The following is a 20,066-nucleotide window of genomic DNA, read 5'->3' on the forward strand; positions in this document are numbered from 1 at the left end:
ACAGCAAACACCATCTCCTGTGGTGCTCACCTGACTGTGTGACTGCTGTTTGTATCTGTTGTTTCTACCTAACTGGAGCCTTTAAAGCATCTACCTCTGCATTTCCTGAGAAATTTTAATGGGTAGTTTCATACACTAAACTAACAAAATTGAGAAGATGCTTTGTCTTCAACTCAAGACAAGAGAACCACACACAAATACAATTTAACGACCAAGGAAACCTACATAAGCATCCTACATAAAATCTATTTAAACAGTGAGGATCTTGCCAGGTATTTAGAAGTCATATGTTTTTTCACACAAAGAAAAAAAAAAAAAACAAAAAAAACAAAAAAACCCTTGTCCCTCCTAAGAGCTGTCTGCTTGACTTTTGTGCTGTTGTTTATTTCTGAATTAATTTGCAAAGGGTGTATGTGTGTATGTATGTATATATGCACACATGCACAAATGCACGCATGTAGGTGCATATATGTGCATGGCTGTGTGTATGGAGGTGCACACATTATGTAGGTGTGCATCTGGAAGCCAGAAGACAACCTCAGGTTCCATTCCCTATGTACTAGCCACCTTTTGATTTCTTTGACAGGATCTCTTGCTGGACTCCTGAATGGGGAAGGCTGGCTGTTCAGCGACCCCAGCTATGACACCAGTACTGGGACCACAAGCATGTGCCACCATGCCCAGCCTTTATGTGGGTATTAAGGCTTAAACTCAGGCCCTAATGCTTTCACAGCAAACACTTCACCAGCAGAACTATCTCCCCTTACCCTACAACCAGACTTTTAAGAATCACAGAAAACATGGAACAAAGCCAGACGTACACTAGACTAACTTACTGCATAACCACAACTTACAGCAGTAATTCTCCAGGAAGAATTTTCATGATTCGCTAAAAATAATATTAATTAAAATACACAACACACGTGCATAAATTTGTCAAAGAATTTAAAAAATTAAAATTTATACCAAATTTTATCCTTTCCTGGGTTTCTTACTGCCTCATGTGAAGTTGCTATGTCCTCGAAATGGTAAAAAGCTCTTCATGAGTTACATGCATTTTTAGATCCCATCAAACTATGACTGACCCAATGTAATCAGCCAAAAGAACTGTAAAATTAAAATGAGCTACTTGGGCCTCAGTAAGGAATTGATATTAAATTGTATAAATTTAAATAAATAAATTGTTCTTGGTAATATGCTACTAAATGACATTTCCATGAAGACTGTATTCTGGCCAAGATTTCAAATAATAATGTTTTCAAGAAAATAGAATCATTTAAAAATAAAGAATAATGAACGATACCACAATTAACATCAATTAAATGTCAAGATTTATTATGTGCAGATCTGGGTTCAGCCTCTGTGGAAGAGGCATTTGGCTACCATTATCTACTACACTAAACAGAGACTCATTCACACCAAAAATGCTTTCTCTAGGACAGGGCTCAGTAAGTCAAAAGGCTGTACTGTCCTCCCAAAGCAAAGCATTTTAAGAGTTATTTGTAATCCTTCCTGGAATGTTCCCATGATTAGAAATCTACTGCGAGCCAGGTGGCGGTGGCGAACACCTTTAATCCCAGCACTTGGGAGGCAGAGGCAGGTGGATCTCTGTGAGTTCGAGGCCAGCCTGGTCTACAGATCGAGTTCCAGGATAGCTAGACCTGTTACACAGAGAAACCCTGCCTCGAAAAACCAAAAAAAGAAAAAAGAAGAAATCTGAGATATCCAAGGGATTTTTGCACATTAGTAACTCATACTTCCTGGCATGCAATTCATATGTGTGCAGACACACACACACACACACACACACACACACACACACACACACACATAGACACACACACAGACACATACACACAGACACATACACACAGACACACACACACACACACACACACAGGAAGGAAAAAGATGAAATAAGGGAGGGAAGGAAAGAGGGAAGAAGTTATATAATGAAAGTTTAGATAAGAAAGGTGTTTAATCTATATTTTAAAATGAATACAATTGCAATGGAAAATGTTTGCCATTCTGGGAACTAACCAAGAGCCTTGTGCATACAATACAAACTCCCTACCATCGAGCAACGTCTTGGCCTTAAAAACTCTTGCTATCTCTATTTTTGCTGATGGATTTGGTTTAAAAAAAACTTTAAACCCCTTCCCAGATCTAGCCAATGGTCAGAATATTCTCCACAGTTGAGTGGAGAGTGTGATATGACTTTCTCACGTACTCTGGTGCCTCACATTTGACCATGTCCCCTGGAGGGGGAGACCTGGTGGCACTCAGAGGAAGGACAGCAAGTAGCCAAGAAGAGACTTGATACCCTATGAGAATATATAGGGGGACGTAATCCCCCTCAGGAACAGTCATAGGGGAGGGGAATAATGGGAAAATGGGGGGGGGGGATTGGGAGGATACAAGGGATGGGATAAACATTGAGATGTAACAAGAATAAATTAATTTTAAAAAAAAGAAAAAAAAATGAGTTCTTAAGCCAGGCATTGTAGCACACACCTTTAATCCCAGCACTCGGGAGGCAGAGGCAGGCGGATCTCTGTGAGTTCGAGGCCAGCCTGGTCTACAGAGTGAGTCCAGTACAGCCAAGGCTACACAGAGAGACCCTGTCTTGAAAAACCAAGAAAAAAAATTCTGTTCAAAGTATGTTAAACAGGCCAACTAAAGATAGAGTTTGGTATCTAGTTCATGTCAGAATTGAGGCAATTTTAAAATGAAGATCAAGTTTTTCATGCACATAGTTCAAACCGTTTTCGTGATCTCTAACACTGTATACATTCTACTCCCCACACAAATTTGAAAGACAAGATAACAGTCTCCATGTTGTCAGATGCTATCCCCACGGACCTGTGTTATCAGATGGAATTCACTTCCTAATGTGCAGCTTTCTACTGTAACAAGCTTTATATTTTCTTTGGAAAACAAGTTTGTATGCCTGTTTCTGAGCCAATGGAAGAGGCAACAATTCTGCAATTTTGTATAATAATATCTTCTTGCATTTGTTACTTATTGAAATAATAAAGTTATACTCCACTTTCCACAAAATGTGAATACTCTTTAGTAAGTACACCTTGAGAGTTGTTCAACAGGTCCTCAACTGATGAAGAGCAGTACAGACTGTCTAGAGCTAAGATGGTTTGTGTAACAGTTTTTGAACCTTTCTGTGGATTCTACCTGTATGACACAACAGCCCCGTCGGCATGGCTTCACAAGCATATGCTACTGTCCACTGTGTGGCTAAGTGGGGGTGACCAGTAGGTTAGGTGCACTGAGGGCATCTTTCCCTTTCTGCCTGCTGGGGACTGGCCCAAGGACCTCATACACTCTATTAAGCATTCTACCACTAAGCCACGTCCTCAATACTATGAATGCATTTGTTCACGTATAATTTTAAACTTAGAAATGGAGTTAACAGGGCATAAACTCACTGTAATGGAGGATCATTCATGTGTATGAAAGTGATGTATGAAAGCTAAGTTTGGATTAAATATAAGTCTATAAAAACCAGGAGATGACACAGGATGAAGATGCAAAGGCAGAGGTCTGGAATTGAAAGGACTAGAAGAAAGTATTAAAGGACAAAGAAGAAATGGCCAAGGAGAAAACATTACAAATTAGTACCACAGAGTTAGAGTGAGGTGATTAAGAGGAGTCCCTATGACCACAGTGATCTTATAGGCAGGTTAGCCAATGCAGCTGAAGCAAAAAAAATAAATAAATAAATAAATAAAGGAAAGCTGGGCATGGTGACATACACCTACAATCCCAGCATGTGGGAGGCAGAGGCAGAGAGCTAGCTGTGAGTTCAAGTGAGCTGGGTCTACAACAGTAGACTCCCCGCCTCAAAATCACCTTTAAAAAAAAGATGACATCAGGGGGGAAATGTTAAGAAGGTATGATCAGTACAATCTTATTTTGTAGTAAATTTTTAAAAAATTTAAAGTATACTACAAAGAATCATTTTTTCCTGAACCACAGCCAAAATGATGTTTCACCGCTACAAATTAGTAAATGCGTTTCCAACAGAGAAAAACGTGCTTCAAAATCATAACTAGAAAATCAATGCTTATTCATCACTGCCATTTGATCCTGAGACATCAGCATTTCCCTAACTGTCCCAATGATGACCTACCTACATGATCAAAGAGCCCACTTCAAAATCCCTTGGTCCTGTCCGTCTTGGACGCTTCTGTGACGCTACACTGTGACTAGATCAGGGGCCATAAGTCTGAAGAACATCACAGAAATGTGTGGCTGGTTTATTACCAGTGACACCATTCCCAATTTGTTAATGCTAAGAATATTCATTCTGATCACTTGATTAAGGTAAAATTATTTGGGTTGTTTTACCCCAGAATTACTCCTTTTTTCCCCCTCTGGCAAATAACATGCACTTAGTAAAATTTTCTTCTGGCAAATAACACGCACTTAGTAAAATAACTCTTCAAATGTGTATTTGACTGCGTCTTTATTCAATTAGCAATTTACTCTTGTCCATATGGGCTCATGGTTTTGCAGGTTTTCAATAGGGTTGAACCTGTTGCAAATATAATATGCCCGATGCCCGGATGCTCCCAGACGTGTCTGGTGGGAGTATTTAATGTGGCTTCTCAGGCTATTTTCTAGGGTGATGCCTGTCAGTGAGGTATTGCTAAATGGCTCACAGCAGCCCTAAGTTCAAGGCTCTCTGCCATTAACCCTTAACTCTTTTACCTATTTCTGTCTCTATCACATCCTTTCTGAAAAGCCCAAAACTCAAACAATCCGTCTCTTTTCTCTTTTCTTCCAATCCTTCTCTACAGTTACGTTCCAAAAAAGTACTCGCTCATGAACGTCAGATACACCTAAAGCTTCCCGCCTCACAATCACAGAGAGACCACATATGTCAGATACACCTAAACCTTCCCGCCTCACAATCACAGAGAGACCACATATGTCAGATACACCTAAACCTTCCCGCCTCACAATCACAGAGACCACATATGTCAGATACACCTAAACCTTCCCGCCTCACAATCACAGAGAGACCACATATGTCAGATACACCTAAACCTTCCCACCTCACAATCACAGAGAGACCACATATGTCAGATACACCTAAACCTTCCCACCTCACAATCACAGAGAGACCACATATGTCAGATACACCTAAACCTTCCCGTCTCACAATCACAGAGAGACCACATATGTCAGATACACCTAAACCTTCCCGTCTCACAATCACAGAGACCACATATGTCAGATACACCTAAACCTTCCCATCTCACAATCACAGAGACTCACAACTCAACCTGTCTTCCTCAGGAACCTCCAGTGGCTATGGGACTCCCCAAAAAAGTTACTGTTTGCCTCTGCCCTCGCCCTCACCCCTCTATCTTTTCATTAGATTAGCACATAGCCTTGGCTATCCTATGCCCAATATTATCCTTCCAGCTGAGCCTGCTGTCTTATTACAGCATAAGGAAGTGTCCAAGTCTCTGTCCTCTAGTCCCACTGGCTCTGACGCTGTCCCACTTGCTACCCCGCAGCCTTCTTCAGTCTCCTTGGTTGCCACTCAAGTCTTAGATGCTGGGTTTTCTGTGTCCAAACGCTCCCAACTTCTTCCACTCCAGTGAACAGCTGAGGCCCAGGGGAACACAGCGTTATGCCAGCCCTGGGACTCGCTTTCAAAGGCCACTTTGTCTAAGCTCCTGCTACTTCTGACGCTTCGCCTCTGGCTGTCTCCCCCACTTCTGGGTCCCATCCTTGCTCCTGGCATCTCATCAACTGATTCAGCCCCAGAACCACAGAGGCTCCAACTTTCAGTGATTTTTCAAGGACTCGGTTAGGCAGGGTTCCAGTGCCTCTAGCTCCTCTTTCCTGCCAGACCAGCTCGCAATCGCTCATCACGGGCAGTGCAAGTGTCAGCTTCTCTGGAAACATTTCTGACTCACAGTCTCAAGCTGAGTTTAGAATTCCACAGAAACTTGCTGTTTTCCTCTACTATAATCCTTAACACACTCTCACAGAACTGTTCACTTTCGAACCATGTTTTTCAAATAGACTAGAAAACTCTACACAGTAATTTTGTATTTCTATAGAAGTAAAAGAAAGAACTGGAGCAATGGAAAGAAAAAAGGAAAAGAGGCTGGAGACGTGGCCCTTACAAAGGGCCGGAGCTGTTTCCTAGCAACACACCAGGTGGCTTGTAAGTGGCTTTCACTCAGGCTCCAGGGGACCTGACACCCTCTTCTGGTCTCGGGGGGTACTGCACTCTTTTGCACATACTCTCACACACCACACATGCAAACACATAAAAACAAAATTAAATCTTAAAGGAAAAGAGATAGGAAGCGAGGCTTATAGATAAGTGAAATATGACAGGAAAATAATTGGCACAGAATATTTCAGGAGAAATGTGATCCATGGGTGTAGTTTTGGAGCATCTTCTAAAAATAACAAGTATGAAAGGGAAACGTCGATTTTTGAAGCAAATGCTGCTTCTAGGACTGCGGACCATACAATGGGTAATTTGAGGTCTCAGTGCTGCCACTGTCATGGCAGATCTCAGCGATAGCCAGGAACTGAGGAACAGTGAGTGGGCACCCAGACAACCTGCCAATGGTTCAGAACTCCACACCAGGAAAGAGGTGTGAATCACATCACACCAGCTCTGGGAGAAAGGTGGCCAAAATAGTCTAAGCGCTTCAGACTTCAGTCTTAGAAGTGCATAGAGCAAAAAGACATGGAGAGGGGCTTAGTGGAAGGTGCAGGTAAAGTAAGTTTGATCTAAGGATGTTAGAGGAAGGCAGATTCCCTATCGCCTCTGTTACCTATCTCCAAAAGGAATTTCTTGTTTTCAATAGCATCTTGATAATGCTAGTGATTCCTTTGTTACTTTGGATTGTTTTCTTTTGTTTTGTTTAAGGTGAGGTCTGGCTATGTCACCCAGACTGGACTCAAACTCATGGCAATCTTCCTACCTCTCCCGTGCTGAGAGTAGAGATATCTTCCATCATGGCTGGACAAAAAGTTATTTCTAAGAAAATGGCTTGTTATTTCACAGGTGTCTTAGTTACTTTTTATTGCTGTGAAGAGACACCATGACCAAGGCGAAGCTTATAAAAGAAAAGCACTTGGCTGGGGGGTTGCTTACAGTTTCAGAGAGTGAGTCATTATCATCATGGTGGGAAGCATCGCAACAAGCAGATGGGCATGGTGCTGGAGGAGAAGCTGAGAGCGCACATCTGACTCTCAAGCTCAAGGCTGAGACAGGGACTGGGCCTGGCATGAACTTTTGGGACTCAAAGCCCACCATCACCAGTGTCACACCTCCAACAACAAAGCCACATCACCCAAAACAGTTCTACTATTGAGGGACCAGCCAAGTGTTCAAATGTATGAGTTTTATGGACGCCACTCTTATTTAAACCACCACAACAGGCTACGCCAGCCAGCCTCAATTATGGATGACAAGTATTCTTTACAGAAGTGATGTTTAGTCATTTTACAATATGTAAGTTCCCCATCTGCTGTTCCTTAAGATATACATTCATGTATACATACATATATACATATGTGCCTTATATTTAGCCATCTGTAACTTCTAGGAACAAAATAAACATTTCCAACGACAAATGGTTGATTAAAGATAAATGAATTAAAATTTTAATATATTGAGAAAGAATGTTGGGTCTTTGGTTGGTTTGGTTTGGTTTGTTTTTCGAAACAAGGTTTCTCTGTGTAAGTGCCCTGGCTATCCTGGAACTCACTCTGTAGACCAGGCTGGCCTTGAACTCACAGAGATCAGCCTACCTCTGCCTCCCAAGTGCTGGGATTAAAGGCGTGCGCCACCAATGTCCAGCTGAAAAAGGGCGTTGTGTTTTTGGTTGTTTGTTTGTTTTGTTTGTTTGTTTTTCGAGACAAGGCTAGCCTGAGCTGCATGAAGAGCCTCTGTCTCACCACATACTCTGGTCTCAGTCCATGGAGAAACCAAGCTAATGTTGACCACGAAGCTTAGTCTCTGCCAGCTACCTTTCATAGTACTAGAATGTGCTACGAAGCTTAGAGGCAATAACAACAACAACAACAATAATAATAATCAACAGTGTAACTCAGCCTTGAACCCCGTGAGTTACAATACCGATCAGTATAAAAGTTACAGAGGTAGCCAACCACTTTCTGATTAGATTTTAAGGCCCATTCCACAAGAGGAAACACACACCTGGTAGAGTAAATCTGGCCAAGAATTTGTGGTTGGGAGGCCAACAGGCCCTAGGGATGAACCCACCCCTATTACTCTGCTAAGTGGACACAGTATCAAGCTGCCCCTGAGTTCCTATCTCTCTATCCGTACGTTACTGTAGCTCTCAAAGCTCATCAGACAAGTTTCTTTGGGCAATGGGCAGTGGATCATGGAAACAGCGAGGAGAAGCAGCACTGCAGAGTGCTCACTCACAAGTGGGACATTCATATCACACCCCTCCCTACAAGGCTCAGCAACCATCATGAAAGAGCAAGTGGAAAGAATGTGAGAGCTACAGGGGAACTGGAGCAAAAGAGTGTCTTCTGAACATGACAAGGCCACTGCGCTCATGGGCTCATGGTAGTTATAAATGCATGAACAAGATCAAACCAGTCAACATTCCAGCATAGAGTGGAAAGGGGGTCACAAGGCTCCACTCCTGGCTGAGGAGCTAGGTACAGCTGATGGCCTCTAGGGGATAAAGAGCCAAATTTCTTTAAGGGTATGGTCCCTTGTAGGTGGACCATGCTCCAGTGGACAGACCCACGTCCACGAGTATATGGACAGCACAAACTGGACTTAGCAGGACATAAAAGTACTTCAAAGAGAGAGACAGAACATGACGTTGGGAGGGGATAAGGGTGGATCTGGGAGGACGTAAAGGGAGAGGCAGTAGGTAAATATGGCCAAAATATGTTGTATGCATGTATAAAACTCTCTAAGAATTAATAAAAATTGCATTTAAAATTTAAAAACAAAAATTTCTTCTTTTTATATTAAAAAAAGATCATCCATTTCAGAAGACCAAAAGTGAAAGTTGGGATGGAGCTCATGGTACAGCCCCTGCCCGCACACATGAGACTCTGGGTTTGACCCCTACATATTCCAAATAAATAAGTTCATAAAAATAAAAAGATGTTGCTTCCCTAAAGACATATAGAGAAAAATAAGAATACCTTATAAGTACTTATGTGGTTATTCCAAAGAATATAAAATGTGTGTGTGGGGGGGGCGTCATGTACTAAGCCTTGAACCTAGTGCCTCATCTACACGAGGCAAGCACTCTCACACTGCACTACGCTTCCAAGCCTGCACTAGCTTTCATTTTTGAGACAGAGTATCACTAGATGACTCATTCTGTAGCCCAGGTAGAGCTCAAATTTGTGATTTTTTTTTCCCCTCTTCCACCAGTCTCTCAAGGTGACATTATAGGCCTATAAGACCAGGCTTGGCTAGAAACATTACTCTTAAAATATCATCCAAGCAAGAACAAAACCTTACATAAAAATACAAGTAACTCACACTTGCATTTGGAAAAGCTGCTAGGTGTTAAAATGGATGAACTTAGGAAGGTATGTTTATGCTGTAAGTTAAAGAAGAACTAATACATCTGTATCTTCTATGGTCTGTTCTGGTTCTGTTCTTTTACCCTGTGTGGTGAGAGGAATGGCACACTAGATTCTGGGTTTTAACTCTGCAGAAGAAAAACAGTTTACCTTACCCACTTTGTAATCAACCTGCCAGGTGACATTTTGTTTCTTCTGAACTCCTTTTCAGTACAACTGGCAGTTGACACTAGAAATATCTAATAAGACATTGGAATGTGGGGCTAGAGGGATGGCTCAGGAGAGAAGAGCACTTGCTGCTCTTGCAGAGGACCTGGGTTCGGTTCCCAGTACCCACACGGTGGCTCACACTGTCTGTAACTCCAGGTCCAGGAGATCTGATGCTCCTCTTCTGGTCTCCTCAGCATGTACACGATACATTTACATGCATGCAGACAAAACACCCAATACACATAAAATAAAAATAAGTCCACTAAAAACTATGTACTGAAAAAGTTCAAGTATGACAACAGAGAGAGAAAAGTAAAATACCCACAGCTATGAGGCAGCAGCTAAAAATGAGACAAAAAAAAAAAAAAAAGAGAAATAACCACATATGGAGATACCTACATACACACAAAAAATTGTATAAGCACCAACTACTTGTCAAACACCCATCCTTCACTTCCTGTTTGACAAGTCCCCAAATCCTACACCAAAATAGCATAATTGCTTGGTCCCATCTTGAGGCTGATAGTTTAGGTTTCCTTCCAAAAATTACAAATGAGTTAAAAAATAAGAAGAAAAAAGCAACTCCCCCTCTAGGGAAAGCACATACATCCTATCTAACAGTCATTGGCAACGCAAAGAAAACAATCTTTCTGTTACTTGATGGCTATGGAATGTGAGTCCTATAGAAAGCCAATATAAACTATGAACTGGGAACAAGGCAGAAAATTACAGAGACGACGATGGAAGTGCAGCGGTTTCCATCGGAGTACTGCCACTGATTTGTATACGGAAAGCCAAAGGCTCTACAGATAAGAAAGGCCAGTGAGGAAAGGCAACAGTAGAATCCAGTTATACTTGAGCTAGGACTCTTTACTTATCAGCTCATTAGGATTTGCCCCAATGTTCACATGAAACATAACCACACTGGCTTGTTCCAAATCTTCAAAGAATCGCTGAGACTAATGCAGCAACTCTCGTTGGCCATGCTGCCCCGGCTACTTAGCCATGCCGCTGTGGCTACTGTTAGCCATGCCATCGTGGCTACTGTTAGCCATGCCGTCGTGGCTACTGTTAGCCATGCCGTCGTGGCTACTGTTAGCCATGCCGCCCCAGCTACCCTGGCTACTCTTCGTTTACACTCATGCCTGGCACAAACAGCATCCTCCAAGAACAAGTACGTCACAGCTGCAGCTTTGTTTCCAGGGTGATTTCAAATCATAGCATGACATAAACCAAACAGTCTTAACTCTGGCTTTTATTTAATAAATTCCTTCTGGGTGCAAGAGAGATGCCTCAATGGTTAATAGCACTGGCTGCTCATCAAGAGGACTCAGTTCAGTCCCCAGCACCCACATGGCATCTCCTATCTGTCTGTAACTCCAGTTCCAGAGCGACACCCTCACACAGTACAAGCAAAACACCAATGCACATAAAATAAATAATGAAAAATAGATTTGTAAAAAGTTCCTTTTGCTGGCCTTTGCTTTGTGACTATGTTCCTATAGATAGCTGACCTAAGCCCCACACTAAATGACCACACCACTGTGTCAGTAAGCCTCACTTCCTTCTCTACCGTTTTAGACAATGACGGAAATCCATGAGCATGTGCTGATAACTATGGAAAGAGGCCTATATTAACACAAGGAAAAGCCTCTGTTTTGTTCTAGTTGTATTCTGCTTGTTTTTTGTTTCTTATTTTCCTTTTTAGAGGAAAGAAATTTCATCTATAAAATGGGGGAGGGGGAACCCAGCAATACATAGCTATAAATCCCATGGACAGACCTGATAACCCTCTCTAATGTGAGGCCCTTTGTAAAAGGATTTTCTAAGAACCACTGCTTTTGCTCACTGACCACTCCAATCCTAGTCCGTAAACCAGGTGACCATCCCCGCTTAGGTTTAGATTACTCCTTCAAAAGTTCGAATCTACACTATCACAAGGAATGTGTCAGTAGTGTTTTAAGTTTAGCCAAAGTGAGAATGGACCTCTGAGCAGCCCAGTGTATTGCTGTGGACAACTCCAAACCCACCTCACAGTGACGGACCTGGTTCAACTCAGTGAGCAAGCACAAAACAGAAGACTCTGGGACTTGGGTGGGGGTAGTAATAGGGTGGGAGGGAGATGAGAGAGGGTGGGTGACAACACAAAATGCACCGTGTGTGTGTGTGTGTGTGTGTGTGTGTGTGTGTGTGTGTGTGTGTGTGTATGAAATTGTCAAACAGAAAACATAAGGTTTTTCAAAGTGGGAGCTACGTCTCCTACATGACTGTGTGGCGTCTCTTAACTTCCCTGAACATGGCAGGAACAACTGTGTTTTCCTGGAAGCACTAAGTGCGTACTGACACAGAGGCAGAATAATTACCAACTACTGTTTGCTCCCAAACCACCCACTAATTTACTAGTCTCTTGGAAATGTTTCCTAAAATGATTGTGTATGTGTTTGTGAGAGAGAGAGGGGGAGGATGGGAGAGAGGAGGGGCGGGGTGTGTGTGTGTGTGTGTGTGTGTGTGTACGTGGCGAGTGTTTTCACTGCTGGAGGAGCTGCCAGCACGCAGCATGCATGTGGTAGTCAGAAGCCAGGCTTCAGGAGCGGGTCCTCATCGTGCCACCTGGCTCAAGACAGGGTCTCTCTGCTGTTATTTGAGCCAGGCTAGTTCTCACAAGAATTTCTGGTCATTCTCCAGCCTTGGTCCCCCATTCCCCCATGGGGGTGCACTCAGATGCATATGCATACACTTGCACTGCTGAGTGGAGCTTTTACATGGGTTCTGGGGTCCAAAGTGTCAGGCTTGTGTGGCAAGTGCTTTTGCCCACTGGGCCATCTCCACAGCCCCAAAATGAGGCTTATAAAACATAATTTGCATTTGCATTTGCCTTCTGGTCCTAAAAAATCCAATTCTAACCAATGGTCCAAGTTACTCCTATTTTCCTATATTTTAGTAACTACATTTTATATCACATAGTCCAGCTATAACCCCATTTGTCACAGTGTTAAGTGAAGATTCAATACTTAGAAAACAAATTCTGTTTAATAAAAAGAATTTGACATTTGGGAACTGTAGACTCATCTGAACTTGAGGGAAATAATTTTCTAAGTTCTACAATACACCTGCCATGGAAAGGCAGCTTCAAGAGGAATCATTTTATGCAAACAGAGTAATAACACTCATTTTACAGTCAAGGAAACTAAAGACCGAGTATCTATGGCATAATAAACCCGAGATCGCAGAGTTAACAAGCAACACAGCAGGGACGCAAGCCACGCGTTTCAGGTCTAAAGCACACACCGTTTGTTTGCTAATGTTTATTCATGCTCTATCTGCTAAATGAAGGCAGTGCCGTTTCTCTCGGCACACTCAAGGCACCAAGGGAAGGAGGAGCGCCACCATCAGGACAGAAAGGTCAACACAGAGTGACAAGGAAAAAAAACAACCCATTCAGTTACCACATGTAATGTTATTCAGATCGGGGAAAGTCCCTAGGTTGTTCTGGTGGTGGTGGTGGCGGTGGGGAGCACTCAACTTGGTGTGGGGAACCAGAGAGTGTGGAAAGAAGATAATGATAAAAACAGAAAGGTAGGCAGAGGGGGCCAGATGACAGAACCCCTTCAATGTCACAGGAAGGAGCTTGGCCTCTTGTCACTGGGGCATAGGGCATAGAGAGTCAGTCATTCAGTCATTTTAGTCTAGGGACTGACATAATTAGGTACACCTTTTTAAGGAAACTACTCATCTTGACAGGGTGAAGATGCAGAAATTCGGAGAAGAAATGAGAAGGGCCCAATCTAAGAGACTGGCAACAGAGACTGAGTCATGAGATTGATCCCACAGATAAGTGACAAACCCGGCAAGACACAAAACAGAACAAGAGTGGGGAGATGATGACTACTTCTTTGGCGCTTAAAGAACCAAGCAGACAATATTGTACTGTCCGATTTAGGGGCTCTAGGTCCCTCAGGTTAGGGATGCTGGGCTGGGGTAGGGTAGCCATAGGTCACTGTGCGCCCTGTAAGAGGAACTACCTAAAGCTGGAAATGCGTGCAGTAACCATGGGGACGGATGGGGTAGAGATGTTGACTTGTAAGTTCTTATAGTACAAGAAAGACAGAGTGCAGACTGGATCCATGACCCTGAATAAGCCCTGCAGAATACTACATCAACATTTTCTTGGGTGAAATGGATCACTAGGTTTGGTTGCAGAGATTAAGAAAGAAAAGAATTCTATTGACAGGGGACATATATTAGATTTAGCTCACGTTAATAAGATGAACTCATATGGGGACATGGAGAGGAACACACGAGACACAGAGGTTAAGGCTGCAGAGCGTTTATATTCTCATGGCCACAGAACGGAGAGCCAAAACAGCTGGAGCTCACCTCCTCGGAGCAGGGGACCCAGAAGCTGGCCACAGTGCGCCACGCCCTCAGTGATAATATGTTAAGTTAAAGTAGGTACACAGAACTGAAGCGAGAAAGATTCAGTGTTGGGATAACACACGGTCTAGCTGACTCTTCCTTGGGGGATGGAGTGAAAGGGCTGGCTCAGGATGGAAATGTGTGGTGAACAGAGGACAGGATGACAAGGGGGAGGGGCTTGGGTTGCAAGTCAAACAAACTGGACTAAGTCTGCAAGCTCACAGGCTTCTTAAGTCCAGCAGAGCCTCTGACCTGCAGCTGATGCACTTGGGGGTATAAGCGCACTAGCGTTATATATCCGTGCCACCTCACCTACTTACAGCCACTACAGCAGAGCTAAAGACTATTGACAAACCGCCACTGTTGGCAACTGTGTCAGCTGCGGCCTTGCTTGACTTCCTTACTCCAGAGCTTAAGTGGATTAGGTCCATTCAGAGCAACTGGGTGATGAAAGAGGACTCAGTCCTGCGAGTCTTACAGGTCTTTCCTCTTCACCCAGCCTTTTGTCCACATAAAAGTCAGAGCAAGCCTCTAAAACTTTAATTGGAGGCTGTTGTCTGTCCCTGGTTTCAAATAACTCAAGAGCCTCCACTGCACAAACCATAACACGACCTGGCCTTTGCCTCATACCTACCGTGCCACCCCGCTCCATGCCAGAACTTCTGACTATACAAAAGCCTCAGACCTTAGCCTGTCACCTTAGCCTCCACGTATAAACTGAAATATCATCTGGGAGACCCAGCCTCAGAGGCATCACAAAAGGGAATCCCTGGTTACCATCACTGCTGTTCATTTCCTCTGTAACACAAACTGCATTCGTGTACCTCTTTGTTCACCTGGGGATTGTGTGTAAATTCTCATCCGCGAGGACAAGAAATATATTTTGATTGACTCAGTGCTTAGTAAAAGGGCCTGGCATGCTGGAGACGCTCCTGGAATTCCTGGTACAGGAAACGAGAAGAAATAGTGAAAACAGAGGATGCACAAAAAGTGTCTGAAGAAGCGGCAGGCCTGGGAAGAAGCAGGAAGAGACTCTGCAGGAAACTGAGGGCTGGAAGATGTTATTGGACAGTTCATAAAACTGGGTTTAAATACCAAATTATTGTCATTCGAAGTTAGAAACTTTAGAAAATGAGACAGGGCTGCAGAGATGGCTCAGTGGGTAAAGTTCACTTATGCCTTTGTTATTAAAGGTGCCTGACAACCTGTATGTAATCCCTAGATCCATGTGTGAAAGGAGAGAGCCAACGCACACAAGTTGTTCAAGACCAGTGTGTGCTGATGCCCATGTGCACAGTGGCACATGTGTGCAGGTGCACACACACAATTAATTAATTAACATAAAAAATTAATGAAACTATAGCAGAGCCACATTCTCATGAAATACTTATGAAAATTTTGCCCTTTGGAGGAAGCAAACATGATAAGAACTCTGTATTTCTTTCTCATCTTCATTTTTTGTTTGTTTATTTGGTTGGTTGGTTGTTTCAAGACAGGGTTTCTCTGTGTAGCCTTGGCTGTCCTGGACTCTCTTTGTAGTCCAGGCTGGCCTTGAACTCACAGAGATCTGCCTGACACTGCCTCCCGAGTACTGGGATTACAGACATATACCACCGCACTCAGCTAGCATTCTGCAGTTCGTAGATTAATGTTCATTAAGAAATGCATCATTGGGCTGGAGAGATGGCTCAGCCGTTAAAGGCTAGGCTCACAACCAAAAGAAATGCATCATTAACATTTGAAAAGCGGTAGTTAAGGAAATGTCCAAGAAGCTTCTCTGAAGAATTCAGACCCAAGGTAGAAAACAGCCCAAAATAAGTAGGCTCAACATTGTTTGGGGAACAATAGCTAATTTCATGTGTCAACTTTGGCTAGCGCCATTCTAGATGTTTCTACAAAGGTCATTTGTTTGTTCAGTTGGTTTTGGTTTTGGTTTTGTTTGAGACAAGGGTCCCTCCACATACATACCCCTGGTTGCCCAGTAACTCACTATGTAGACCAGGCTGGCTTTGAACTCACAGAGATCTACCTGCTGGGATTAAAAGTATGCACCAACACACCCAGCTAAGAAGGTCATTTTTAAGATTAACATTTACTATACAGACCTTAAATTACTCTCCATAATGTTGCACCATTACAAAAGCTTAAAAGTCCTGCTAGAAATGTAAATACTGCCCCTGAGCAGAGGGACTTCTGTCACTGGAAGCTTCAAGCCTCCCTGAGCTCTAGGGTCAGCCCTTCCCTGGGCTCTAGGGTCAGCCCTTCCCTGAGCTCTAGGGTCAGCCCTTCCCTGGGCTGTAGGGTCAGCCCTTCCCTGGGCTGTAGGGTCAGCCCTTCCCTGGGCTGTAGGGTCAGCCCTTCCCTGAGCTCTAGGGTCAGCCCTTCCCTGGGCTGTAGGGTCAGCCCTTCCCTGAGCTCTAGGGTCAGCCCTTCCCTGGGCTGTAGGGTCAGCCCTTCCCTGAGCTCTAGGGTCAGCCCTTCCCTGGGCTCTAGGGTCAGCTCTTCCCTGAGCTCTAGGGTCAGCCTTTCCCTGGGCTGTAGGGTCAGCCCTGCCCTGGGCTGTAGGGTCAGCCATTCCTTGGCTTTTCAGCTTGGACCCAGCAGCTCTGATGCAGTCACTTACCAGAAAGCCAATTTTTCCAGGTGGTGGTGGCGCACGCCTTTAATCCCAGCACTCGGGAGCCAGAGGCAGGTAGATCCCTGTGAGTTCAAGGCCAGCATGGTCTACAATGTGAGTCCAGGACAGCCAAGGCTATACAGAGAAACCCTGTCTCGAAAAAACAAAAGCAAAACCAAAACAAAACAGAAAAACCAACAACAATAAAAAAGAAAGCCAATTTCTTTTTTTTTTTTAATTGATTAATTTAATCACTTTACAGCCTGGATCCCACCCCCTCCTTCCTTTCCTACTGTCCTACCCTCATGTTCCCTCCTCCGACGTCCCCCTCTCCTCCTCCCCAGAGAAGGGGAGTCCCTCAAGGGGTACCACCCACCCTGACACCTCCAGTTGCAGCAGGGGTAAGTGCATCTTTCCCCACTGATGACAAGGAAATAGTCTCTCCCTCTATTCTCTATTTTCACTCACAGTCAAGACTCTCAGTCATAATCATTTTACCTGTCGCCCCTCCCTCTCTCCCTCGCTCCATGATGTCCGGCCCGGTGCTACTTTCCTTGGAATGGTTGACAACTTATAAAATAAACATTTTAAAACTAAAACCAACAATAACTAAATATTACTGACTCTACCTCTACATAAATAGTATTTCCAATAAATGTGAACTCAAAGTATATATAAAATAATTTTTAATTCCTTCCTCAGACTCATTTAAAAATAGGATGTCTGCCCACTTAATTAACTATAAATAAATAGACTGTGCTGATGAACTCCAGCATACCACCCATGGTCTAAACAACTATACAGAGTCCTATGGTAACACGGATCTCATCATATAGATGCATACATTTGGCAAAAGTAAAAAACATTAACCTTTTTGAATGAAGGGTGTACACACACACACACACACACACACACACACACACACACACTTGTATATACCTCTTTAGATTTTAAAATAAATTATCTTATTTTACAGTGCAAATGTTTTAATTCACAGTCACACTATTTCTAAATATATAAAATATGGTGCATTTCAAATTGTTGTGCACACCACTCATTCATCTGCCAATCATATTTAAGACTGTGAGTTAGGCGGTTGAAAGGAAAATTTCTTTAGTTAAAAAGATATAAACTTAGTAACTTCTATAAATTGAACAGATAATTACGTAATTTGGAATCTTGCCAACTATCTTACAAAGTTTACTAATGTGAGTATGAAATATACAATAAAACAGTATTAAGCTAAAGTTGTTGAGTTCACTTATGCTTTTGTTATTAAACACAATAATATTTTGAAAGATGGGCGATATTAAATATAGATTACCTTGTCATGCAGTGTCTAGATTTTGAGAGGCACACTCGGCAGCAAGCAAGGAAGGACGGCAAAGGTGACTACACCTCTGGACCCTGCTGTGTCCTTTCCACCGCTAACTCTGGTCAGGACCATGGGGAGGAGTAGCACTGTCTCAGAAAATGCTTCCTAATGCTTTCGCTTTTGATAACTACAACCCATTAGGGAGAACATATAACGAGAGTGAAAGCATGCCGGGAGCAAAAAGCCTGAACGAGCATACAAAACCTAGATCTAAGGAGTGTCACACGTGTGAGAAAATACCGGCATTTGGCTTTAGTCATTCGAGTGATATAGCCATAGCACAACTGAATAAAATTACAATGCTTGTTGTAATCAAACGTTTGCTAGGGGATATAGTGAAAACTTGAGTCATTAAATAATTATGAATTCCTCTTGTTTGAAAGTATACTGTTTTTGATAAATCTCAAAATTGCAATTAAAGTTGTAATTGAACTCCTTGAGAGTCTTTTGTTTGTTTGTTTTGTTTTTTGTTTTTTGTTTTTGTTTTTTGGCACAGGGTTTCTCTGTGTAGTCCTGGCTGTCCTGGAACTCATTCTGTAGACCAGGCTGGTCTCAAAGTCAGAGCTCCACCTGTCTCTGCCTCCCAAGTGCTGGGATTAAAGGCACCACCACACTTGGCCCTTTATAGTTATTTAACTAATGTGTTAGGCCACTTTAGAAGAGGTTCCCAATCCCTGAAAGTCCTGGTATATGTAAGCTATGTTTAAACACACACAGAATGTGCTGATGTGTATCCGATGTGAAGCACACACAGAATGTGCTGATGTGATTGCTATGTTTAAACACACAGAGAATTTTAAACTAAAAGTGAGCAGCTTGCTTCCTAAACGTGCCCTGAGGTGATCTGTGAAAATAGTTCCTTACTCTTGGCCCAGAAAACTCCCCACAAAGCCATGCAAACCAAGAGGTTCAAATCTTTGTGCTCACTTTAAGGACATGTGTGACACTGCCCTGGCCAGCAGCGGTATGCACATTTAAAAAGCTAACAATTTATCTTAAAGAGAACACTTTGAAGAAGCAAGACGTGAGGCTGAGAGAAGGCTAAGAGGTTAAGAGCACTGGCTGCTCTTCCAAAGGTCCCAAGTCCAATTCCCAGCAACCACATGGTGGCTCACAATCATCTATAATGTGATGCGGTGCCCTCTTCTGGCATCTAGGCACACACCCAGGCAGAACACTGTATAAATAATAAATAAATAAATCTCTAAAAGAGAAATAAATAAATAAAAAGAGGCAAGATGTGCTCCACTGTGTAGAGTGGAGGAGTCACTACATGTCCCCAGGCCAGACAGTGGGGCTAGGCAAAACAGAGTGTGGAATCCTGGCTGCACGGGCAGGGAGCGACACTGGGCTCAAGGGTGAGATGTAAATTCTCTAGTCACTGACCATATCCAGGAGAACAAGCCACACAAACGCACCAATGAACTTCACAGCCCATGGTCAGATTAACCCACACAAGAGCTCGCCTGCCACCTTGAGGTGACCCTCACTGAGCAGGAACACAAACAGCTCCTAGGCCAGAAGCAGAGGCTGCACAGAAGAAAAAAAAGGACATCCCAGAAGAAATTAAAAGAAACAGAGCCTTATGGCACCAAAATAAATTCCATATACAATAAAAGAAAGAAAGAAAAAAGAGTGACCTTAGAATTCAGTGGTTCACACTAAACCAGAACCTCATTTAGAACAGGTGCCACCTATCCGTAAACCACTCAACTATTTCCAATTTCGAAAGTAGAGGAAGCATTTCCCAATGCCAGTCAGAAAAGCTCGGAAAGTACCATAGCTCTGCAGGAACTTCCCTCCCGTGCAGCACCGCAGCTCTCCCTTTTATGGCTAGCCTATGAAAATGTACGCTGCCTCCCA

General features: G+C 43.1%; 1 protein-coding gene across 1 annotated transcript in view; it reads right to left on the bottom strand.

Moving 5' to 3' along the window:
- Me1 (malic enzyme 1) overlaps nt 1-20,066 on the bottom strand; it is a 104,640-nt gene that overhangs the window by 58,606 nt on the left and 25,968 nt on the right. The window lies entirely within an intron of this gene.

This window comes from Acomys russatus, chromosome 32, assembly GCF_903995435.1.
Source record: "Acomys russatus chromosome 32, mAcoRus1.1, whole genome shotgun sequence".
Lineage (NCBI taxonomy): Eukaryota > Metazoa > Chordata > Mammalia > Rodentia > Muridae > Acomys > Acomys russatus.